Here is a 23,676-nt window from a genome sequence, read left to right on the forward strand (position 1 = left end):
GCTACACCAGAAACCTCTTGTATGGCTTGGTTTTTATAAGCAGTAGAAACGGCTGTTAATATATGCTGGTTTATTATGATGGATGGTTGTGGAAAGTAATTTTGGACACAATTTGCTGGTTTAAAAATACATCACTTTGGTGGAAAATGGTCCCCAAAGCTTCTCTTGCAGAAGGACATGCCTAACACATACAGGACGTACCTCATTTACACTTAATCCAGTGACCACTCTATAATTTCACACCTTATTAGACATTTTATGCCAAAATTGTGCATCCGAGTTGGAGTGGAAGTGGGCAAGTCTTATAATTATTCTTCATCCCTCCATTTTCTATACCTGATTCTTCCTGGAGACGGTGGAGGAGCTCGTGCTCATTTCTGACCCACACTCCACCTGACCCATTTCCACATCTAGAAAGCTGTTATTTACTGGCTTACTAGGCCACGAGTCCTGCTCCGTCTGCAGACCACACAAATGTAGTGCTGGCGTAAAAGAAACTCCTAACTTCAAGACATTACTTTGTGGGTCATGCTGGATGCCTTTCTGCCTAATTCACATTTTCCCATGAGACCACATTAAACTCCAGAGTTGGCTGAAAAGAGAGGTCTTTTTATTGAAATGGATAGGAGCAACTTAAAAGTCCTTTTATTGTCTCGAGGTTTGTTTTATTACTGTCTGCTTAACAAAAATACTTCCCAATCCCATCACACTTAAAACTCTGAGCATGTGACATTAAAAATGACAATGAGGTTGGTTTAAAACTCTTTTATGTGTAAGTTATTTGTGGATGCTTCCAATGAGTCATTATCCCAATTAATGATATTCCTCTTAATATTCTGATTTTACATAGAAGCTGTTTATATTTCCCTCCACTTTGACCAAATCTCCAGTTCCACTTGAAAAAAAGAAAAAAACTAAACTAAGCCCTGAGTATGCTGTTGCCTCCACCATGTTTCACTGTAACACTGTTCTGTTGTGATTTGCTTTGTTGGTTTTCTGCCATACATCCTTTTTTTTCAGGCCCAGAAAAGTTCAACCTTGGTTTTATGAAACCGCAGCACATTTTCCAAATGTCAGGAGACTTTAAATATGTTTTTGCGAAACTTGGAAGTTTTTCTTTGCAAGAAAAGGCTTCCGTCTGTCTGTCCATGCCGTTCCACAGCCAAGATTCAAGAAGAATAAAGGAGACTGTTGTTACATTTACTAGACAGCCAATATTTGAAGACATTTCTGCAGCTGCTTCAAAGCTGCTGTTGAACTCTTGGCAACTTGCTTCTAATGTTCTCTGGGTGCAAAAGTATGATGTTTTTCTAGAGGTTCCTGTTGACTCCTTAGTTTTGTTGAGTCCTCAGAAGAGATGCAAGGCTTCATAGGAATGAAGCCTTGCATCTCTTCATAGAAATGAGAATCAACTATAACTGCTTTGTGTTAAGATTGTGACATTGACAGTAAATTATGAAGGAAAATGCATCCTGACCTAAACTGAATGGACTGATTACTAGAGGTACAGGCTCGTCTTTCACCAGAATCATTTCTGAGGGTACTGCAACAACGACTTACTACAAATTTCAGCCTGCTGGGTATTCTTACACTGACTGCATCTAAAAAAAACAACTCTGACTGTAATTAGCCTTTCAATAAAGTTTTAAGTAGACGGGTTTCTCTCTCGGTTGGTTCTGTGAGTCAGCTCCTCTTTCCTTCTGTCGGTGTAATGGAATCAAACTGGGGTGAGATAATGCCTGAACTGCCAGCCAAGCTCAGCCTTTCATCCCTTCATACAGGAAGTCTGCTGCAGTCAGAGCAGTGCACTCCTGCCACCTGCTGGTGTGATGTCAACGTGCAGCTCTGTGAACAGACAAACAGCAGAGTGACGGCTCCAAACCACTTTGCTATTCTCCAAATGTCAGAGAAGGTCAGGGCATCCTCTTTGGCTCTGCAGTCGAATTCAAAACTCCCTCCAGGGCATTTCCAAACGCGCTATCAAATCCACCTGCTGTGATCTGCCACAACCTTATGCTGCCAAAGGTTAAACACTTTCAAGGAAATGTTGACAGTACACAACGGTGACTGATACTGCAGCTCTTCAACGAATGTAAACAAGCATAATATAACGTATGCAGCGTCATTAACCATGAAGCTGATTCACTGGATGTGCATATCCAAATCCCAGAGAGGCTACGTTAAGCCATTTAATGAAATTAGACTCAGTTTGTGTTTAAACACTTTGAAACATTAGTTGAGAAGAAAATTAAAATTTCTGGCAAGAACTTTCCTCCAGCTGTGCATTTCCATTATTCCCTCTCCAAAAACAACAGTTACAAAGTTTTTATTTAAGCAAATTAACATTAAATTAACAGGACACACTTGTTTCAGAGACACAGCCAACAAATTTAGTGATTCAGAACTTTTACGGTTTTATGGAGGCTGCAGATCATAAGTGATTATTTATGGACATATTATAAATACTTATTGGACATAGTTATTTAGATATAATTTACAGAAATGAAATACTGATTTTGTTTTTGGCCAGAGTCATGCACTTCCTTTTTAAATTCATGAGCAATCACTGGTGTAATCTGTAAACATTAATTATGCTGCTAAAGCCTCATTACTCTTTAGTGTCCTCTCGACACGTCAGGCAGATGGCAACCAGTCCTGATGAAGATTTCTGCTCGGGACTGTTTTGGAATTAAGTTTTGATGCTTCCATTGCTTTTTTTTCTTAGACAACTTTTTCATAACTAATGTTTAGAGCAGCACAACCGCACAGTTGTTACCGTTGCTGTCAAGTAGATCTCTGGTTCAAATTCAGGCCGAGATTTTCTGTTCTATCCGTGGATGTCCTATGCAGAACATGACTAAAGTGATTACCAGAGGTGTGACCAAGTCACTGTGTTGCAAGTCTCAAGTCTCAAGTCAAGACAGGCAAAAGTTGAGTCAAGTCTCAAGTCAGGAACCTTTAATTTCAAGTCATTGAGTCGTTTTTACCTTTTTTTTTTAATTTGCAATTATACATAAAATACAAATAATAGACCATTTGTTCTTTTTAAAATCTGTATTTATCTCAAATGATAGAACATGTGCAGCTGAACACAAAGTATAAAAAACATTTTTAAATTGGACCTCTTTATTGCGCAGTTCTGTTAAACTTGATATTCAATAGAAAAAGTTTTCAAAAAATTAAATAAGTATATACGAAGTTATCACAAGTAAACTCAGGAAGGTCTGGTGCATTTATTTTTCTGATTTTATTTCTAAGTATGTTAGTTTCAGTCCTCCGTAATTATGGGCCAGATATTCTAAACACAAAATTTATTTGGGACAGTCACTGTATTTGGTCTGTTTAACAAATAAACCACATGAAAAAATCTAAATCATTGCAAATAAAGTGGAGTGGTTTTGAATTTGGATGTAATGGTAAAATAAATATCTGTCAGGCCAAGTGGGTTAAATCTACAGCCAATTTCACATCAATATTGATAAAAACATGTTGTGTGAATCAAGCTGGTCAGAATCACTAAACACAAAATAATGAGCTCATTATTTTATGTCTTACTCAGTTAACTATCCCACTTAGTGTTATATTCAGGGTCAGTGAGATTGTACCATTTTTATTTTTACAGAAATTTTTCAAAGATGGCCAAAAAAAAAAAAACGGGATTTTTTTTAATTTTATTTGTTTTCCCAGCAAAGCTAAATGGGTTCTGTGCGACATGTGACAGTCACGCCGGTCAGGGCATTAAGTCAAAAACAGTTGACTTAATGCACTGACTGCAGTAAACAATATATTGTCAATATAATTTCCCAACGTAGATGTCTTCAAATACACCAACCGTCCTTAGATGATACTAGACCGGCTCCTCATCATGATGGGACAGAGAGACTCTGTTCCCCGAGTTCAGGTCCAGAATCTGCTTTCTGTTCCGGAGCCCCGCTCACTATCCACCGGCTTCCTGAGCTAATAACACGGTGCACATTATTTGTGGAGGCATTTGAAGGACCGGATTTATGGTAAATCATCACCATTTTAACCAGGAGTACACATGCTAACACGAAGTTAGCTAAAGTCAACTATCTTACAGCAAAAGAAAAGCGCCACCTACCATCTTTGTGAAGCTTCAAATGCCGGACAAAGTTGGACGTCGTGGCATCTCCATCCGATATTCTCTTCTTGCATGTTTTACAAGTTGCAGTTCGTTTTTTATACGAAAGTTCATGACCTACGTAGCCAAAAGAAATTACTCGCGGAAGCATATTCGAGCGGTTATTTCGTGTTTCGTTCCCTGAGCTCTGCAGCGTCGCCGCGTTTTTTTAAATGTCCAAATCCTGTTAATTTGATTGGTTGAGCTGCAGCTACGCACACATACATACATAAGGAGAGAGGAGAAAAAGAGGGACGGTCTGCGCATATTGATACGGAAGGAGTGAAATTAATTAATGACGCCACTTTATAAATAATGTGTTTTAAATTTTAAGACTTTTAGTAAAAAATATCAAGTCTTTTCAAGTAAACAGCTTCAAGTCGAGTCAAGTCCCAAGTCAATGGCATGAAAGTCAAAGTCAAGTCCGAGTCTTTGAGCATTTTTTCAAGTCAAGTCTCAAATCGTGATTTTAACGAGTCCAAGTCATGTGACTCGAGTCCCCACCTCTGGTGATTACTATCTCAACACCAAGAAACATTCCAGTGAAAACTGGAATGTTTAAGAATCAGTTTTAATCTGATTTTAAGTGACTATTTTTTTTTTGTTAAAATAATTAACCGAACGTCCAAGTCATATAAGGCAATGACTGCAAACTGATTAGATGGCAATGCATAAGGTTCGGGCCTTCAACATTGTATTGTGGACACGTTTGTTTGGGGGCGGAGGGTTGAACCTTGACCTGATCTACCGGAACAATTGTATGCAGCAAGGCTCCCTAATTTGGTCACCTCACAAATTTTAACAAACTATAAATCTTGTGATGATCTTTCTGGTAATATTTTTGGTCACAAAGCAAAATACTAGTCTACCTTAAGGGATATTAGTATCTGATTTAGTTCAATTTGTCATTAGAGACACTACAGGCCATTCATGATGCCTTGTCACTGATTCTCTGTGTATGTTTTGCTTAGTGATGTTTTTATGAAAATTATATATACAAATATATAACTTCATATGCAGAATTTTTGATTATATTAAAAAAAACTTTAATCATGATTTCCAATGTGGGATTATGCTACAGCAGTAAACTATGGATTTAAGTTTATTTATATATATAGTAGATCTTCAGTATTCATAGAATATTATAAATGTGAAATAATCTTAATTAATTTAGAAATCAGTTTTAATCTGATTTTAAGTGACTATTTTTTTTTGTTAAAATAATTAACCGAACGTCCAAGTCATTTAAGGCAATAGTCTGAACTGGAGACCTTTAGTAAAATAAAATATACAGACTTTCTTTTTAGAAATTAAGAAATAATCCTTGTAATGATACAGATCTACTTTTTCTCTCACCAGCCGCCTGAGATCTACCTCATGACACAAAGACATACAAATTGCAAATTAAACTCTATTGACTTATTTTATATGCGAATATACATCAGTTATAGCAGAAATAATAAAGTGACAGAAAACCTAATCCAGTTTCTTCCTCAGTGAGATTCTGACACTGGGAGCAGCTTACTGGTTTCTCAGTCAGCAGCTGGTTGCAAACCTGACGCCAGCAGGTGTCAGTCAGTCATGGTGGATCTAAAATGTAGATTGATGACCTCAGTATGAGAAACTACAGACTGATAGGGGGAACCAAAGAGCCCAATAAAGGTAAAGGCAAATCTTCTGAAGTCGGGATATAATTAATTTAATTTCACATAATTATCGCGGTAGAATTTGTTAAAACTTAATGAAATATATTTGTCCTATTTGATGTTTGTTGTGACGTATGCTCACAAACGAACGAGGTAATTAGTCCAATTTTGTCGTTTATTGAATATTCAGAAACTACAGCAGGTGTGATGAGCCACAGCAAAGGTAAAAAAAAAAAAAAGGTAAAACAACCCGAACAGACTATCAACTGAAAACATCTCCTACCTTTTTACTCTCTTTGTCGTTTAAGCACACCCGTTGCCGTGGCAACCGCCTGCACCCCGCAAGCCGAGCAAAGATTAGGCTACATTAAAAACACAACATTCAGTCCGTTACATATCAGGTTTCCAGGCTTAATATTTATTTCTCGATTATTAATAAGCCTCTCATGAACACAGCGGTGGTTGAGTAGCTAATTTAAACTCCTGCTCTGCTGGTCAGTCGGTCTTTGAGTCGCTTTTCTTTTTTTTTTTTCTTAATGGAACCGAAACGCACAGGATTGCGCAACACCTTGTTGAAACAATAATTACTGAGATTATTAATTTTAAATGTTTCGTTGACTTTTTATAATTATTATTTTTTAATGAAGCTACAAACGTTCAGGATCTTAGTGAATATTTTTGATAAGCCTATCAGAAGAGGAAGTGCTGGCCTCAGCGTCCTGGCGGCGTTCAGTTTGTCACCTGCCGAGATCGACTCAAAACCTTTCCGATCGACGTATTGATCACGACCTAAGTACTTGAACTTTCTTGGGAAAGTTCAAGTACATAGGTACTTGAACTTTCCCAAGATCTTTCATTCAAGTACTGAAGAAAGACTGGAGAGCTTTAAAACGTGTAGCATGGAGAATCCGCAGTTCTTTCAGGACCTCGAAGAATTTTATATTAGGGTTGAAAGGAGGAGGTTAAGATATTTAAGTACAGAGGAGTTACTCAATGAAATTGCAGGACTGATGAAAAAAATGTAAAGATCTTACAATTTAAATCCGGCAGAAGATGAAATGGTGGAAACTATTCTTGAACATTTTAATCAAGAGCGGCAGCGTCCGAGTTGGAGTGTGTGGGGCTTTTTAAGTAATTGTGGAGAGTCTTTTGTGAGCGGGTTGAGTTTTGGCCTGGGTTTTGGAGCGGCTGCAGGCATTGCTCTGATTGTGGGTACAAAACTCCTGACCTAAACTGTCCTGTCCTCTTCGGAATTGTTGAGACGCTTTACCAAGGTCGAGAAAGAGTCACACGCTGTTAGACAAAAGGCCCATAGTAAAAAGTTACATGTTTGATTCTGTTAGACACCAAGGTCCATTTCTCACGAAAAAGGAACGTTCTCCCAGGCCACAGAGACATGGTGTGAGTTCAGGGAGTGTCTTCAGTCCATATTATCAGCTACCCTCCTCTTTCTCCTCAGACGCTACACAGACTTTTTAAGAAACTCTTCTCGGATGTAATGGTAAAAGCGTCTCCTTTCAGCGCTGAAAGTGAATAAAATAAGTGAAGTCTGAATGCTTTTCTTGGTTGATTTTATGCTCCGTGTGTCAATACAAATTATGATTCATCGATCGGGATTTCCATTCCCAACAGTACCCTTCTATAATGAGACGTAATGGGATTCCCAGCTAAGAAAAGAATAAATCTCCCTCGGTGCATCTCTTTCAGTCTCATTCTGTTCTCACGTTATCCGCAGCCTGGATGTCACAAAGCAGTCTCCTCGGGTTGTGCTGTGAGACGCTTGTTTCCTCCCGTCATCCTGCGGAGCGCGGTGTGGGAGGCACGTCAGCGGGACTTCGAGGCTGGCTCCGGTTAGCCCTCCAGGGAATGGCTTGATTAATTGAGCTGGCAGATTTGTGACAAGGCTGGATGTTATATGCGTCTACCTGGAAGTGTGTCAGAGTATTTGCTGGTGTAGCAAAGTTATCTTCTGATTCTGCATGTAATGTAAAAGTGTTGCAGGTATTTTCTTGGTTTGTAGTTTTTAGAATTGTGGTTTTTCCTAGGTGCTTTTACAGTGCTCTTTTGAACAAATGAATATAATATTTCTGTTGCTGTCTAATATATTATGACTACAGTTTAGATAATGTTCAAAGCTAAAATAATTCTAATCCATCTTAAGTGAAACTTTGAAGTAATAGATCTGATTATCTAAATGGTAATCAGTAATTAACACAACCTATGCTTTTCTTAAATTTACAGTTTGCCTTCCAGTACTTTTCAAAACTTCACTTTAACGTAGTTCAATTCAGTTTATTTATATAAATCCAATTCACAACAAATGTAATCTGAAGGCACAAGTCTGTGTTTTAAAATGTGCATATTAAACTCAAGTTTACAGGTACTTTTTCCTGAACTTAATCACCACTTTAATAGGATTAAATAGTTACTTAAATTTCCTGCTTACTTTCTTAGAGGTTTTGCAGTATTTTCTGAAATGAAACATTGCTTTCCTGGATTTTACAGACTCCCTCCTGAACTCACAGGCTACTTTTTGTAAAATGTACAGGTTATTTTCCTGCGACTTACTGGATACTTATGAGCTGAAAGTTTGTAAAGGTGTCCATCACATTCCAGGAAAGAACTATTAAATTGTGAAAAGAGCCTTGTAAATTCTGGGAAAATACCATGTTAGTTCTGCTAAAGTAGATAGTAAAATCCAGGAAGTAACCTGTAGCATGTCCACTCTCTAAAAATACCTCTAATATTCAGAGAAAAATTATTTATTCTGTGTTGTGTGTTCCTACAGTAAACAGCTGCGTACTCCACAATTTATAAAGTAATAGGAGATTTTAAGGATAAACTAATAGAAAAGAAAAATTACAGGTATTTTTAAGTACTAGAACATAAAATATTAAAATATTTTTCCTGTATTGAAGCTGATTCTTCAGTACAGCTCGTTGCAGTGCGACAGAACAAACAAATATGTTAAGCTCCTACAGATTTTGTTTGTGATAATTGTTTCAAGAAAGACCAATGCAGCAGAAAAAAGCTGTAGCCTCAGAGTTACAGTCACGTTAATAAAGGTTATAATTCAGTGTTTTATTCAATAGCCTAAATGTAGCATTTATGTTTGGATTCCTTACATTTAAATAAACAACATCTTCCTCTGCTACAAAATAACTTCAGTTAATTCATCTTTTTGACCAGCACTAACTGTTTTGTACATCACTACAACACATGTTAGCCAGTTTTAGAAAAAAGGGCTCTTACATAAAATGAAAACTAGTTGCAAAAAGAAAGATGTTCATAATTTGATTGAAACTACAAAGAATGAAGTGCATTTAAATGTAAATCCAAATTATCAAAGCCAAATTACTAAATGCAACAGTTTTAATGGAATGTCAAAAGTCAAAAGCCCTTTGAATCATTTAGTTGTAGGCAATAGCAAGTAGGCCACCTTGTCAGGTGGTACCTTTATACTTGGTACCAAGTATAAAGGTTATCACAGGAAATATAGCTTAGCCAAAATTACCATAAATGCCCTCTGGCCTTAGCTAAGAGAGCTAACATCCATCTTCTAAAGCTAACACAATTTTACCAATTTATCCACGTTGTTGCACCATTTAAAGTATTCAGACCTCGTGTGATTAAAAAAAAAAGAACAGACAAATTATGGACAATGAGCTGAGCTGAATGAATGAGTTGACGGTTACTGAAAGAACCAAAGAAGAATATATATATATATATATATATATATATATATATATATATATAATCTCCCCTGACCGCAGTGACGTGCGGTCAGGGGAGGCTCTGCCTCACCTGTCATCATGGAAAAATAATATACAATATAAAATCATTTATATTGCTATTTTCATGTACTATAAAGTATCTATTTTTTACTTAGCTTAACCAATTCTGATTAATTTTCTTCAAAATCCCTGGATGTTCTCATTTTCCCATTAAAATGCTCAGAAGCGAAGCCGGTGAGGCAGCAGCGAGCTGAACCTCCCCTGGGATTACGCAACCTCTAGCTAACCGCACTGGCTGCCATTATATGACAGCATGTCCGTCCTGTCTGTACGCCGGCAATAAAATGGCTAAAACATTTAATATATGGACTGATTTTCCATAATTTCGCTTATGTATATAATGTACAGTGTTTTTTGTCACTAACTGTGTGTGTATCGTGTTTTGTGTGCGGAGGAGCGATAAGAAATGGCAGAGAACAGACTCGAGGTGAGGCAGGCAGTTCTCTTGCCTCACCGCTGGGGGCGCTCATGATCCCAGATATTGTGACTGCACAACTGCAGAGTAAGACACAGTGCGCTAGCCATGGAGCTACCCACACAGTGAATAAGTAAAGTACAGCGATAAATTTGTTTTCTTCTCTCTTCCGACGTCAAAATGAAAGACTACATTTCTAAACTTAAACAGTTTTCTAAAGTGGATTTTCAATTGAAGCAGTAGATGATAACTAAAGGAAGACCAACACCGGAGCTGAAAGTTTTACTTCAAGACAGTTTGATGATTCTCAAACGGAGTAGAAAAGACATGCAGAGGATGAACTGATATTTTTGTGCAGAATTAGGGGTGCATGGATTTCATTGATACGTAAAGGTAAGACAGCAATAAGATGTTTTTGTTTAGTTTTTTAATTAAATGTGCGTTTTGTGGGCTACAGTTAATGTTTAAATAATTCAGTAAAGTAGAAGCGGTAGCTAATCTACCACAGCAATTATTTATTAATAAAACATTAAGCCTAAAACGTACTACAACAACAAATTAAATGTTCTGTTCTGTGTGCAAAATTCTTGAATGTTTTTTGGTGTTAAATCCTAAAACATGAAGCGGCAACGAGTCTGCGTAGCTTGGCGAAAACAGATAACTTTGCTGTGGATCGTAGTACGAAATTAATACCTACCAGAGGTGGGGACTCGAGTCACGTGACTTGGACTCGAGTCACATGACTTGGACTCGAGTCGTTAAAATCACGACTTGAGACTTGACTTGAAAAAATGCTCAAAGACTCGGACTTGACTTTGACTTTCATGCCATTGACTTGGGACTTGACTCGACTTGAAGCTGTTTACTTGAAAAGACTTGATATTTTTTACTAAAAGTCTTAAAATTTAAAACACATTATTTATAAAGTGGCGTCATTAATTAATTTCACTCCTTCTGTATCAATATGCGCAGACCGTCCCTCTGTTTCTCCTCTCTCCTTATGTATGTATGTGTATGTGTGCGTAGCTGCAGCTCAACCAATCAAATTAACAGGATTTGGACATTTAAAAAAACGCGGCGACGCTGCAGAGCTCAGGGAACGAAACACGAAATAACCGCTCGAATATGCTTCCGCGAGTAATTTCTTTTGGCTACGTAGGTTATGAACTTTCGTATAAAAAAATGAACTGCAACTTGTAAAACATGCAAGAAGAGAATACCATAAAGATGGTAGGTGGCGCTTTTCTTTTGCTGTAAGATAGTTGACTTTAGCTAACTTCGTGTTAGCATGTGTACTCCGGGTTAAAATGGTGATGATTTACCATAAATCCGGTCCTTCAAATGCCTCCACAAATAATGTGCACCGTGTTATTAGCTCAGGAAGCCGGTGGATAGTGAGCGGGGCTCCGGAACAGAAAGCAGATTCTGGACCTGAACTCAGGGAACAGAGTCTCTCTGTCCCATCATGATGAGGAGCCGGTCTAGTATCATCTAAGGACGGTTGGTGTATTTGAAGACAGCTACGTTGGGAAGTTATATTGACAATATATTGTTTACTGCAGTCAGTGCATTAAATCAACTGTTTTTGACTTAATGCCCTGACCAGCGTGACTGTCACATGTCGCACAGAACCCATCTCCAAGTAGTAAAGCTTTGCTGGAAAAACAAATAAAATTAAAAAAAATCCCGTTTTTTTTTTTTTGGCCATCTTTCAAAAATTTCTGTAAAAATAAAAATGGTACAATCTCACTGACCCTGAATATAACACTAAGTGGGATAGTTAACTGAGTAAGACATAAAATAATGAGCTCATTATTTTGTGTTTAGTGATTCTGACCAGCTTGATTCACACAACATGTTTTTATCAATATTGATGTGAAATTGGCTGTAGATTTAACCCACTTGGCCTGACAGATATTCATTTTACCATCACATCCAAATTCAAAACCACTCCACTTTATTTGCAATGATTTAGATTTTTTCATGTGGTTTATTTGTTAAAACAGACCAAATACAGTGACTGTCCCAAATAAATTTTGTGTTTAGAATATCTGGCCCATAATTACGGAGGACTGAAACTAACATACTTAGAAATAAAAGCAGAAAAATAAATGCACCAGACCTTCGTGTGTTAGCTTGTGATAACTTAATATATACTTATTTCATTTTTTGAAAACTTTTTATTGAATATCAAGTTTAACAGAACTGCGCAATAAAGAGGTCCAATTTAAAAATGTTTTTTATACTTTGTGTTCAGCTACACATGTTCTATCATTTGAGATAAATACAGATTTTAAAAAGAACAAATGGTCCATTATTTGAATTTTATGTATAATGGCAAATTATATAAAACATATAAAATAAAAACGACTCGAAATGACTTGAAATTAAAGGTTACTGACATGAGACTTGACTCAACATTTGCCTGTCTTGACTCGACTTTTGCCTGTCTTGAATTGAGACTTGACTCGGACTTGAGGACAGAGACTTGAGACTTGCAACACAGTGACTTGGTCACACTCTGATACCTACATTTTTAAGTTTCACTGAGTTAACGCGGCTATGGATGACATGTAAACGATTAGTCTTTTTGCCCTCCAGCGTTGTATGCATGAGCAAAATTTCCATACGTACAATGACTAATTTCCGTAGTCATAAGTCAGTGCCTCACCAGCAATGAACCTCACCGCACGTCACTGATATATATATATATATATATATATATATACACTGCTCAAAAAAATAAAGGGAACACTTAAACAACACAATATAACTCCAAGTAAATCAAACTTCTGTGAAATCAAACTGTCCACTTAGGAAGCAACACTGATTGACAACGGGGACCCTCGTCGGGTCAATCAGCGTTGCTTCCTAAGTGGACAGTTTGATTTCACAGAAGTTTGATTTACTTGGAGTTATATTGTGTTGTTTAAGTGTTCCCTTTATTTTTTTGAGCAGGCAGTACATATATATATATATATATATGTGTGTGTGTGCGTGTGTAATTCTTGGGGAGTTGAGTCTGTTGGATACCATTTTCAAACTTTTAATAAGAATGTTTAAACTGATTTGCCTTGGTATGATTCAATGAATTCATGTTTAAGGCTTTTATAATGAATTAAATAAATTCTGTGGTCAAATGACTTTGGTTTAGTGCAGTATAGACACAGAATGTGTATTTTTAATTTCTAATATAGAAATATTTAAGCAGTGGGGAATCTAGATACAGCCGGAGAAGGATTTGAAAGTGTGAAGCCCAGAAAAAAAAAAAGGTTAACTCTGCCCTCTGCTGGACAGACACTGATAGAACAACTAAAAGTTCCATATTTGTCGTCTCCGACTATAACACGGTTTATGTGAATCTTAATCTTAAGAATCTGGAGTTTCATATTGCTTTCGCAGAATATAGGGATAAATAAAACATGCTCAAAAAAATAAAGGTAACACTTAAACAACACAATATAACTCCAAGTAAATCAAATTTCTGTGAAATCAAACTGTCCACTTAGAAAGCTACACTGATTGACAATCAATTTCCCCTGCTGTTGTGCAAATGGAATAGACAACAGATGGAAATTATTGGCAATTAGCAAGACACACTCAATAAAGGAGTGGTTCTGCAGGTGGGGACCACAGACCACTTCCCAGTACCTATGCTGTCTGGCTGATGTTTTGGTCAGTTTTGAATGTTGGTGGTTGTTTTCACACTCGTGGTAGCATGAGACGGACTCTACAACCCACACAAGTGGCTCAGGTAGGGCAGCTCATCCAGGATGGCACATCAATGCGAGTTGTGGCAAGAAGGTTTGCTGTGTCTGTCAGTGTAGTGTCCAGAGGCGCCTACCAGGAGACAGGCCAGTACACCAGGAGACGTGGAGGAGGCCGTAGGAGGGCAACAACCCAGCAGCAGGACCGCTACCGCCACCTTTGTGCAAGAAGGAACAGGAGGAGCACTGCCAGAGCCCTGCAAAATGACCTCCAGCAGGCCACAAATGTGCATGTGTCTACACAAACGGTTAGAAACCGACTCCATGAGGATGGTATGAGGGCCCGACGTCCACAGATGGGGGTTGTGCTCACAGCTTGGCATTTGCTAGAGAACACCAGGATTGGCAAATTCACCACTGGCGCCTTGTGCTCTTCACAGATGAAAGCAGGTTCACACTGAGCACATGTGACAGATGTGACAGAGTCTGGAGACGCCGTGGAGAGCGGTCTGCTGCCTGCAACATCCTTCAGCATGACTGGTTTGGCAGTGGGTCAGTAATGGTGTAGGGTGGCATTTCTTTGGAGGGCCGCACAGCCCTCCATGTGCTCATGGTACCTAATAGCCTGACTGCCATTAGGTACTGAGATGAGATCCTCAGACCCTTTGTGAGACCATATGCTGGTGCGGTTGGCCCTGGGTTCCTCCTAATACAGGACAATACTAGACCTCATGTGGCTGGATTGTGTCAGCAGTTCCTGCAAGATGAAGGCATTGAAGCTATGGACTGGCCCGCCCGTTCCCCAGACCTGAATCCGATTGAGCACATCTGGGACATCATGCCTCGCTCCATCCACCAACGTCACGTTGCACCACAGACGTCACGTCTGTGGTCCAGGAGTTGGCGGATGCTTTAGTCCAGGTCTGGGAGGAGATCCCTCAGGAGACCATCCGCCACCTCATCAGGAGCATGCCCAGGCGTTGTAGGGAGGTCATACAGGCACGTGGAGGCCACACACAATACTGAGTCTCATTTTGACTTGTTTTAAGGACATTACATTAAAGTTGGATCAGCCTGTAGTATGTTTTTTCACTTTAATTTTGTGTGTGGCTCCAAATCCAGGCCTCCATTGGTTAATAAATTTGATTTCCATTGATGAATGTGCTGACAACAAAATCACACAAAAATCAACTTTGTACAGAACAAAGTATTCAATGAGAATATTTCATTCATTCAGATCTAGGATGTGTTATTTGAGTGTTCCCTTTATTTTTCTGAAACAATATAATCCCCAGGTAAGTGAATCAATTTCAGGGAATTAAACAGAAAACTAATAGGTGAATAAAACTTGACCTTTGACCCTCCACAGGTCATGCAAAACAAGTGAAAGTGACAAACCATCTGTAAAATTGTATTTAGAACCTCCTCATCCTCTTACATGCCGAACCCTTAGAAACTGCATGATAACAAAAACCTCTGTCCATCCCCATTTTCCTCTGCTGTTTCTGGGTCATAGGGTAACAGCTTCAGACTTCCCTCTCCCCAGCCACTTCTTCCAGCTCCTCGGGGGGAATCCCAAGGCGTTCCCAGGCCAGCCGAGAGACATAGTCCCCCCCAGGGTGTCCAGGGTCTTCCTTGGGGCCTCCTCCCGGTGGGACGTGCCTGCAACACCTCATCAGGGAGGCGCCCAGCAGGCATCCTGACCAGATGTCCGAGTCACCTCAACTGGGTCCTCTCAACTTGGAGAAGCAGCGGCTCTACTCTGAGTCGCTACCGGATGTTGGAGCTTCTCACCCCATTTCTAAGGGAGAGTCCAGACACCCTGCAGTGGAAACCCATTTTGGCCGCTTGTATCCGTGATCTCGTTTGCTTGGTCATGACCCAAAGCTCATGACCAAAGATGAGGTGGGAAAGTAGATCGACTGGTAAATCGAGATCTGTCTCTGTTTGACTCTGCTCTCTCTTCACCACTACAGACCGGTACAGCGCCTGCTTCACAGCAGACGTTGCCCCAATCTGCCTGTTGATCTCCCGCTCCCTTTTTCCCTCATTTGTGAACAAGATCTCCAGATACATAAACTCCTCCACTTTTGGCAGGAACCCCTCTCCCAATCTCTCCCAGAGAGGAGACATTCCACGTCCCAAGAGCCAGGTTCTGCAACTGAAGATCAGGTCGACGGGGACCCCTCCCTCAAGCACCATCCAGATTCAGAAGAGGACAGAACAGTTTAGGACCGAAGTTTTGTACATACAATCAGAACTATGCCTGCAGCTGCCCCAAAACCCAGGCCAAAACTCAACCCGCTCATAAATGGCTCTCCACAATCGGTCAAAAAGCTCCACATACTCCAGCTTGCACGCTGCTGCTGCGGCACTTCTCGATTCAGATTTTGAAGAATCGCTTCCACAATTTCCTCTTCATCCGACTCATTTAAATTGTAAGACCTTTTAATAGTCTTCATCAGTTCCGCTATTTCTCCTAGCAACTCCTCTGTGGTCAAATCTCTTATCCTCCTCCTTTGAACCCTGATGTAAAATTCCTTAATTTCGTCAATGAGATTATTGTCCATGTTAAAAGTTTTAAAAGTCTCCAGTCTTTCTCCAGTGCTCAAATGAAATATCTTGGGAACGTTCAAGTACTTAGGGACAGTTTTATGATGTCATAACAAAAGAGAATGATATTATTACATCACAGAGAGAGTGATGTCAGAACTGACATACATTTGGATTTGCATATATTTATGCATTTTATAAAAATATGTTAATATGGTTTTCTTTTGCATATTATTGAAATATGTTTAATCTAGGTCATGCTAGTTCTGCTATTATATTGTTTTTGTCCTGTTTTAGAAGTGATTTAGTTTGTGAGAAAGTGTGGTGGGAATTTAACATTATGACTCCTCCTTGCAGGAACTTGTTTTTTCCCCAGACACTGACCTTACCTCGATGCCCATTGTGTTTTACCAAATCTCTTTATTGTTGTTACAGATGGTTAATAAAACTGAGCTTTACATACAGTTTTATACAAATATATGATTCATGTATGTTCTTGCATTGTTCCAAAATGCAAGTTTATATAAACTAAAATATAAAAATGGCATCCAGTAAATAAAAGGTCGGTATTTAATTTTATTTTCAGAGCATTTTAATTACTTGCTTTACTTTCTTTGAAAAGGATAAGAAGGATGGTCATGTTTTATTTTATTTCTTCAGCTCACTTCCACTGGATGCAGGATTATTGCTTGTATCTTATTCTGAAGATTGGAATTTTGATTGTGGAGTCCCTTTTTCCATCACATCCTTTTATTTCCTTTTTTATTTCTTTACTTCATAACTCAGTTTTTCTGACATGAAGCTTGGTTCAGCTTTTATGCTCACTTCTGAGCCCTGCCAAGAGCTGGAATTGTTCAATCAGATGGGAACTACAAACTTGTCTGCCACTTTTACCCAGAATGCACTGCAGTTAGTTGATTACTTCTCTGAAAGCTGAGTGCCGACTTTAAAACTCCCCTTTTTCACGGAGCTCTTTTGATTCTTTGTTTTCAGACTCCTTTTCCTGATGTCAATCAATCAATCAAATTTTATTTGTGTAGCACATTTCAGCAGCAAGGCATTTCAAGGTGCTTTACCAAATTAAAGAAAAAATAAAAACATGTGACATTGAATAAACAGTAAAAAAGAGAAAGAGATTTTGAAAAAAAAGATTAAAAAAAGATATAAATATACTTTTGTTACGGAATTTAAGCGCCTGTCGTCACCGGACTCTGCAGTCCGTTTAACAACGGTATTATCAGGCCCCGTCGCCTAACAGGACAAGGTCTCCAACCTTGCAGGACCAGGTTCCGTCCACCTGTCACGCGAATTTTTGCGCTAGGACTTTGCCGTCCTACATGGATTTTTGTGCACAATTTTTTACCTGTTGGAGTCTAGAATTTACAGGGTTAAATTCTAGACTCTAATGACCCTCAGTTACTCGTTACTTTTACATCATTAGAAAGAGGAATAAAAAGAAATTAATTAATAGATTTAAAGTAAAGATAAAAACATCAAAGACGTCAAAACCCACACTCTAATCCTGATTTAGCCATAAGCAACTATAAACAGGTGGGTTTTAAGTTGAGATTTAAAGGCGCCCAGTGTTTCAGCTGTTTTACAGTTTTCTGGAAGTTTGTTCCAAATTTGTGGTGCATAGAAACTGAATGCTGCTTCTCCTCGTTTGGTTCTGGTTCTGGGGATGCAGAGCAGACCAGAACCAGAAGATGTCTTAATGTGGCTCTGAAGGTTCAGGTCAGAGTCCATCACTACTCCCAGGTTTCAGGCTGATCGCTGGTTTTCAGTTGTAATAACTGAAGCTGTGCATTGATTCTAGTTCGCTTCTCTTTAGGTCCAAAGATAATAACTTCAGTTTTGTTTCTGTTAAGCTAGAGTAAGTTTTCTCACATCCACCACAGCGGTGGTTGATTAGTTAGTTTTAAACTTCTGCTCTGCTCGTTATTTTGGTAATGGAACCGAAACGCACAGAATTGCGCAACACTTTGTTGACACAATAATCACTGAGATTATTGTTATTGTGTCATTAATTTGAGCACGTTATGTTGATTTTTTTGTTCTTTAATAAAGTTATGAACGTTTTGATAAGGAGTCAGAGGAGGACGTGCTGCTCTCAGCGTCCTGGCGACGTTCAGTTTGTCACCTGATGCCGAGATCGACTCAAAACCTTCCGCGATCGACATGTTGCACCGCTGCTCTAGCAAAGCACGAAGAGTTCAGAAACAATATGAAATGAGAAAAAAAGCTATTTATTAACTGATTATGTTGTGTTTTAGATTGTTCTTGAAAAACTAATCAGTCACGGCTGATTAGTGGGTGAACTCACAGCTGCACAGTGAGCCCGTTGATTCACCCCCACTAAATCTTTTAGGGGTACGCAGTACCCTGCCGTACCCCCTTACTTTCACCCCTGTACATATATATATATATATATATATATATATAGAGAGAGAGAGAGAGAGAGAGGGAGGGGTGGATATTACTGGAAGAAGAGGCAGAAGGATATTAATTAAACAAAGTTGGAGCAGCTGACTATGAAAAGAATTAGACTGAAGGAATCAAATAGATTATTTTCCGTCTCTGAAAGAATGCATTGTGTTTTTTTTCTGGTAAAATGAAACAAAACACAAACAGGAGAGTAGAAAATAGCAGACAAACAGAACATTAGAGAATGAACAGGAGGTAGGAAAACTGAAACAGGAGTAAAAGCAACACAGAATCGAGAGGACGAGGCGAAGCACAATCAAAAATAAATTCAGAAACTTTGAATTATGAATGCAGGAAACCTAACTAAACAACAGAACAGACTCAACACCTGCTCTCCAAAGGGAAGATCACAGACGACTGAAGGAAACAAAACAATCTGAACATGGATTTTACATGAATGTGGCTTATCAACACTTTGTTTGCAATTTGATTTTTGTCTCCTCAGAGTTTTGTAACTTCATCACTTTGAAATTCAGCATTTTGTTGACATTTTTGACTAAAGTATGTCGATGTATATTATCACTATTAGCTTTAAATTGTTATAGAATGCGAGTTTACGTTTTTGTCTTTTTATATTGTATCAGCATTTTGAAAGATTTCCATAAAATATCTTATTTGAGTTTAATAATGCAAATCGGTCTTCTGCAAACTCAAAGACCTCCAGCAGAGGTCAGCATGGTCACAGTCAAAACGGTGGCAAGATGTTGTCACATGTTTGCTGAGGTATATTATCTGTACTTGTCTTAGTTACGAACTCGAGCAGAAGAATCAAACTGTAGGCTAGAATCACGGCTAATCTTTCAAACATGTGAAAACACAAGGCCGAGTTAGAAAATGTATTAATTTTTGGGAGAGAAAGATGAAGAGCTTGAAGACACTGTGTGTTTTGAGAACTGGGAGAGTAAAACAGACATATCTGCTGGACCTTACAGCATTGTTCTCTTCCACCTCGACATAAAAGAACAGGGAGCTTCGGCAGGAGATGCTTTTTCCTTCCTTCAGCTGTGTTATCGTTTATGATCGATATCAAACAGACACACCGCAAAAGTCAAACACAAGCAAGCCCAAATCTCTTTCAAGTACCAACAATCTCGCCCCGGTTCTAAAACAATACGCCAACTGTAGCTGTCTGTGTGTTTGCCAAGAGCAAGGAAGTCAGGAAGTATTGGCCAAACATAGCCGTTCTGTAAATAGATAGGACTTAATGCCTGCCCCACACACATGCACACACACAATGCAGACACAAAACACAAGCAGCTGCACAGATGGAGGCAGTTGTGTCCACATGCACAGGCAGGCAGCACATTTCCCCCCCTCCCAAGAAAGATTCACACAAACACAAATGAGCTTAGTCTTGCACGCAAATGCGCGGCCATTCATTCATATTCAGTTAGAAACAAAAACATGGGAGGCAAATAAATACTCCATACCAGAGTTTAACACCCAAAAGTCAGTTCACACATGAGGGAAGGCCGAGATGCCCCCTAATGGCAGATTATTGAACTGCAAATAGAGAAACGAAAGACCAATGTTGTAGGGTCAGCTTGAAAAGACTGCAGTCCTATTACAAACGATGTTGTCCTCATTAGTCATTTTAGAGGTTGTTTTTAACTTTACGGCATTTATCACATTTTTATGGACCTTAAAGCTTAATTAGGGAAACTAAATACTATTTTTGATGTAAGGAAGATAAACAAAATGGACATTGAAATTCTAAATGGATTGTTTTTACTACAGATATAAATCAATAATATTTCAAATCAGCACAGTTAAAATTATAACTAGTTTGGACAGTGACCAGAACTTTTTCTGCACATTTTTTCAGTCTCTTCAGGACAGGCCTTGGGTGTGATGTTGAAAACGCTCATCCCTTCCATTTATAGGCAGTGATGTCAAACATTACACCACTGTGTCACCACAACCCAGTAAAAGATGGTGTAAGAAGACACTCTTTCCCAAAAGATGCTTTTGTTAACACATTACGACAGCTGGTAAAATTGCATTTTCCAGTGAAAACTACAAATGAGAGTTTTTTTAAGTAGTGGGGGTTAGTTCCACTTCTAGAGCATTCTACTTTCTCCAGATTTTCCCTTGATCAGCTTGAACTTGGATGAAGTCTTTAAAGCTGCAGCAGGCAGATTTCATAAAATATGTTTGTTTAAACTGCCCATATCTTCTGACAGTTTTAATATGAGACAGAGTATCTGTGGAATAAATCAAGCTTCTCTGCCGCCTCCCTGTGGTCCTACTGCCATCTGCAGAAATGCACCACTCCAGCAGGAACAACCAATCAGAGCCAGGAGAAGGATCTTATCACTGTCAATCACCCTTATGTATGCACTGCAGATCAGAATAACATGCTGACGAGGGAATTAAATCATGTGTTTGAGAGAAATTAGTCTAAAAATTGAGGGAAGCTCTCGAGTACTGGCCTTGGGCACCCCTGACCTAAATAGTCAATAGTTTGTCTGATTTGTGGGATCACAGTGCCAGGGGCAACAATTAGCTATACAGTCTGTTTACGGAATGCTATTAATTTTCAATAAAAACAACAGATACATAGAACTGATAACTTTTTCACTCTGAAGTCCGAAAGGATAATAATTATATACAATCTGCAAAATGTGATGACTCAATATTGGTAAATATTTGTCTTCTAGAGATATTCCATAGAAAAGAAATCTCACTGGTCCTGTAACACAACCCTGAGGGACGCCAAAGGTCAGGGTAACTGCATCTGACAGGATCTTCGTCTCTGAAACACTGAAGCTAAAAATATCAGGTGTTAAAAAGACAAATTGAGTAAATCCTATAATGTTTTTCCACAGTTTCTTATTACTAGCAGGAGGACACAATGTTTCTGCCAGCATTTCTATCTTTGCTTTCCTCTTATTATAAACTCAAACTTCAGTACACTGCTGATAAAACCCTCCCGGGACATTCCCGGCACAGGGGAAGTGGAATTTCCTGAGGACATCTCTGCAGATCTTTTCATGGACAGGGAAGCGGAGAGGATTGTTTTGTTTTATTAGGTTCTCAGAGATGACAGAAAATTGTCTGTTTTGTTTATCTCCTCTCTTCCCGCACCGTTGGGTCACAAAGCTCCACCAAACACCGCCTTGAGCAGTTGTGTCCCCACTGCTTCTAAGATTGTTTGTTATTTTTGAGCCTCTTAACTTTTGTTGTTTGTAGATTCTGCTTTGCAGACAGAGCTCAGAGAGGAAATTTGTTGAAGTTGTATCTACAGAAATGCGTTTGAGAGAGCTGGTCCTTATCTCAAGTTCCCTGAAGGGCAGGAAGTCACTGGCTGAGAGGAAAAGCCAATGTAATCTAATAGACATCCGAAAGGAGCAGGAGGTTGGGAATTCTTCAGAAGAGATGAGATCAGGGGGAAGTGGATGTTAACCCTTGAATGTGTCAGGAAGACAGCCAGATTTAGTAGCAGGTCAGAACCTGCAAGTCATCCACAGGAAATTAAAAACAAATTTCTTGTGTGTGCTTTCATCTTTTCTCAAGTATCTAGTCTTCCAGCTGGTTGCTGCTCTACAGTTTTGTAGGCAGGCATGCTAGGATGCATGAAGAATCGGGTACCACAATGGAGAATACTGGGGTGGGTCAGGCCAAATTGATAAGTCATCATCATGTAAAAAGTGAATGCTTTGCTAGTTGGAAAAAATTTAATTTTTTTATATTTTGGTATCTTCTTTGCGTAAGTCAATGTGAACTTTCAGTTGAAACAAATGGCTTTGTACTTGTATGGCGCCTTATTACGTACAGAGAACTCAAAAGTCTGACAGACGTGAGGCTGCCATGCATCAGCAGCACCAGCAGGCAAGGCAGGTGAAGTGTTTAGCCCAAGGATACAATGACAGAGGCATGTAGAGCGGGGATCGAACCAGCAACCAAGTAGGTGGTCTGCTCTTTCAAGAAAATCACAGTTAACAGCAGGGTCAACAGGTGAATAGCAGGAGCTCTAACATCATGTTCTAAAAATATATAAAAAATAAAGCCAAATAATAACTAAATGCAACAGTTTTAATGGAATGTCAAAAGTCAAAAGCCCTTTGAATCATTTAGTTGTAGGCAATAGCAAGTAGGCCACTTTGTCAGGTGTTGAATGTTTAATTTGGTACCAAGTATAAAGGTTATCACAGGAAATATAGCTTAGTCAAAATGTCCATAAATGCCCTCTGGCCTTAGCTAAGAGAGCTAACATCCATCTTCTAAAGCTAACACAATTTTACCAATTTATCCACTTTGTTGCACCATTTTAAGAATTCAGAGCCTAATATTTTTGGATTGCACCTGCAGAGAGTCCATGCATGCATGGGGAGATCATGCAAACTCCATGCAGAAAGATGCAGGCTGGGAGTTGAACCGAGGACCTTCTCATGAAAGTTCATGATATGCAACATCATATCAATAGAGCAATAATTAAAATCCACCAAAAGATTAGGGCAGGATAAAAGGTTTATTAAGTTTCATAACCATCATTCCTGAAATAATTTTATTTAGTCACCAAAAAGCAAACTACATTTGAATCTACGTCCCTCTCTGATCAAATAAACCTTTATAAAACACCAAAGTTCACCTGGTTTGTATTTGGTCTTTTTACTGTTACAGCAGTTGTTTTTGCTCCAACATCCTTTTCAGTGATTTTAAAAGTAATGTTCTGTTCTGAAAGAGAAACTCCTTAAAGAGATTAATGTGTTTGTTTTAGAGGAGGTGGAACGGAAGGGCACCGGCGGTAATAATTGTTTGCCTGTAACTGTGATTTCTATTCAACCATAGTGGCAATTACAACGATTTGTAAGCAGCAAAGCAATGCATTTTTGAACCTCTGACAAATGATTATGATTCACCACAGTAGAGCATAGTCTAAGTAGAGCGGTGTTTCAGTGTTTTGTTGTTTCTAATTTTGTAAACTCGCCTCTGT

General features: G+C 38.8%; 1 long non-coding RNA gene across 2 annotated transcripts in view; it reads right to left on the minus strand.

Moving 5' to 3' along the window:
* Positions 1-1,626: 1,626 nt before the first annotated feature.
* The window catches only part of LOC103471882 (uncharacterized), an 86,635-nt gene continuing 64,585 nt past the window's right edge, over positions 1,627-23,676 (minus strand). For both annotated transcript variants that reach the window (XR_014089505.1, XR_534753.2), the window contains one exon: positions 1,627-1,845. This is a non-coding gene — a long non-coding RNA (uncharacterized LOC103471882). The remainder of the gene's footprint in view (positions 1,846-23,676) is intronic.

Source organism: Poecilia reticulata, chromosome 10, assembly GCF_904066995.2.
Source record: "Poecilia reticulata chromosome 10, P_reticulata-male-v2, whole genome shotgun sequence".
Lineage (NCBI taxonomy): Eukaryota > Metazoa > Chordata > Actinopteri > Cyprinodontiformes > Poeciliidae > Poecilia > Poecilia reticulata.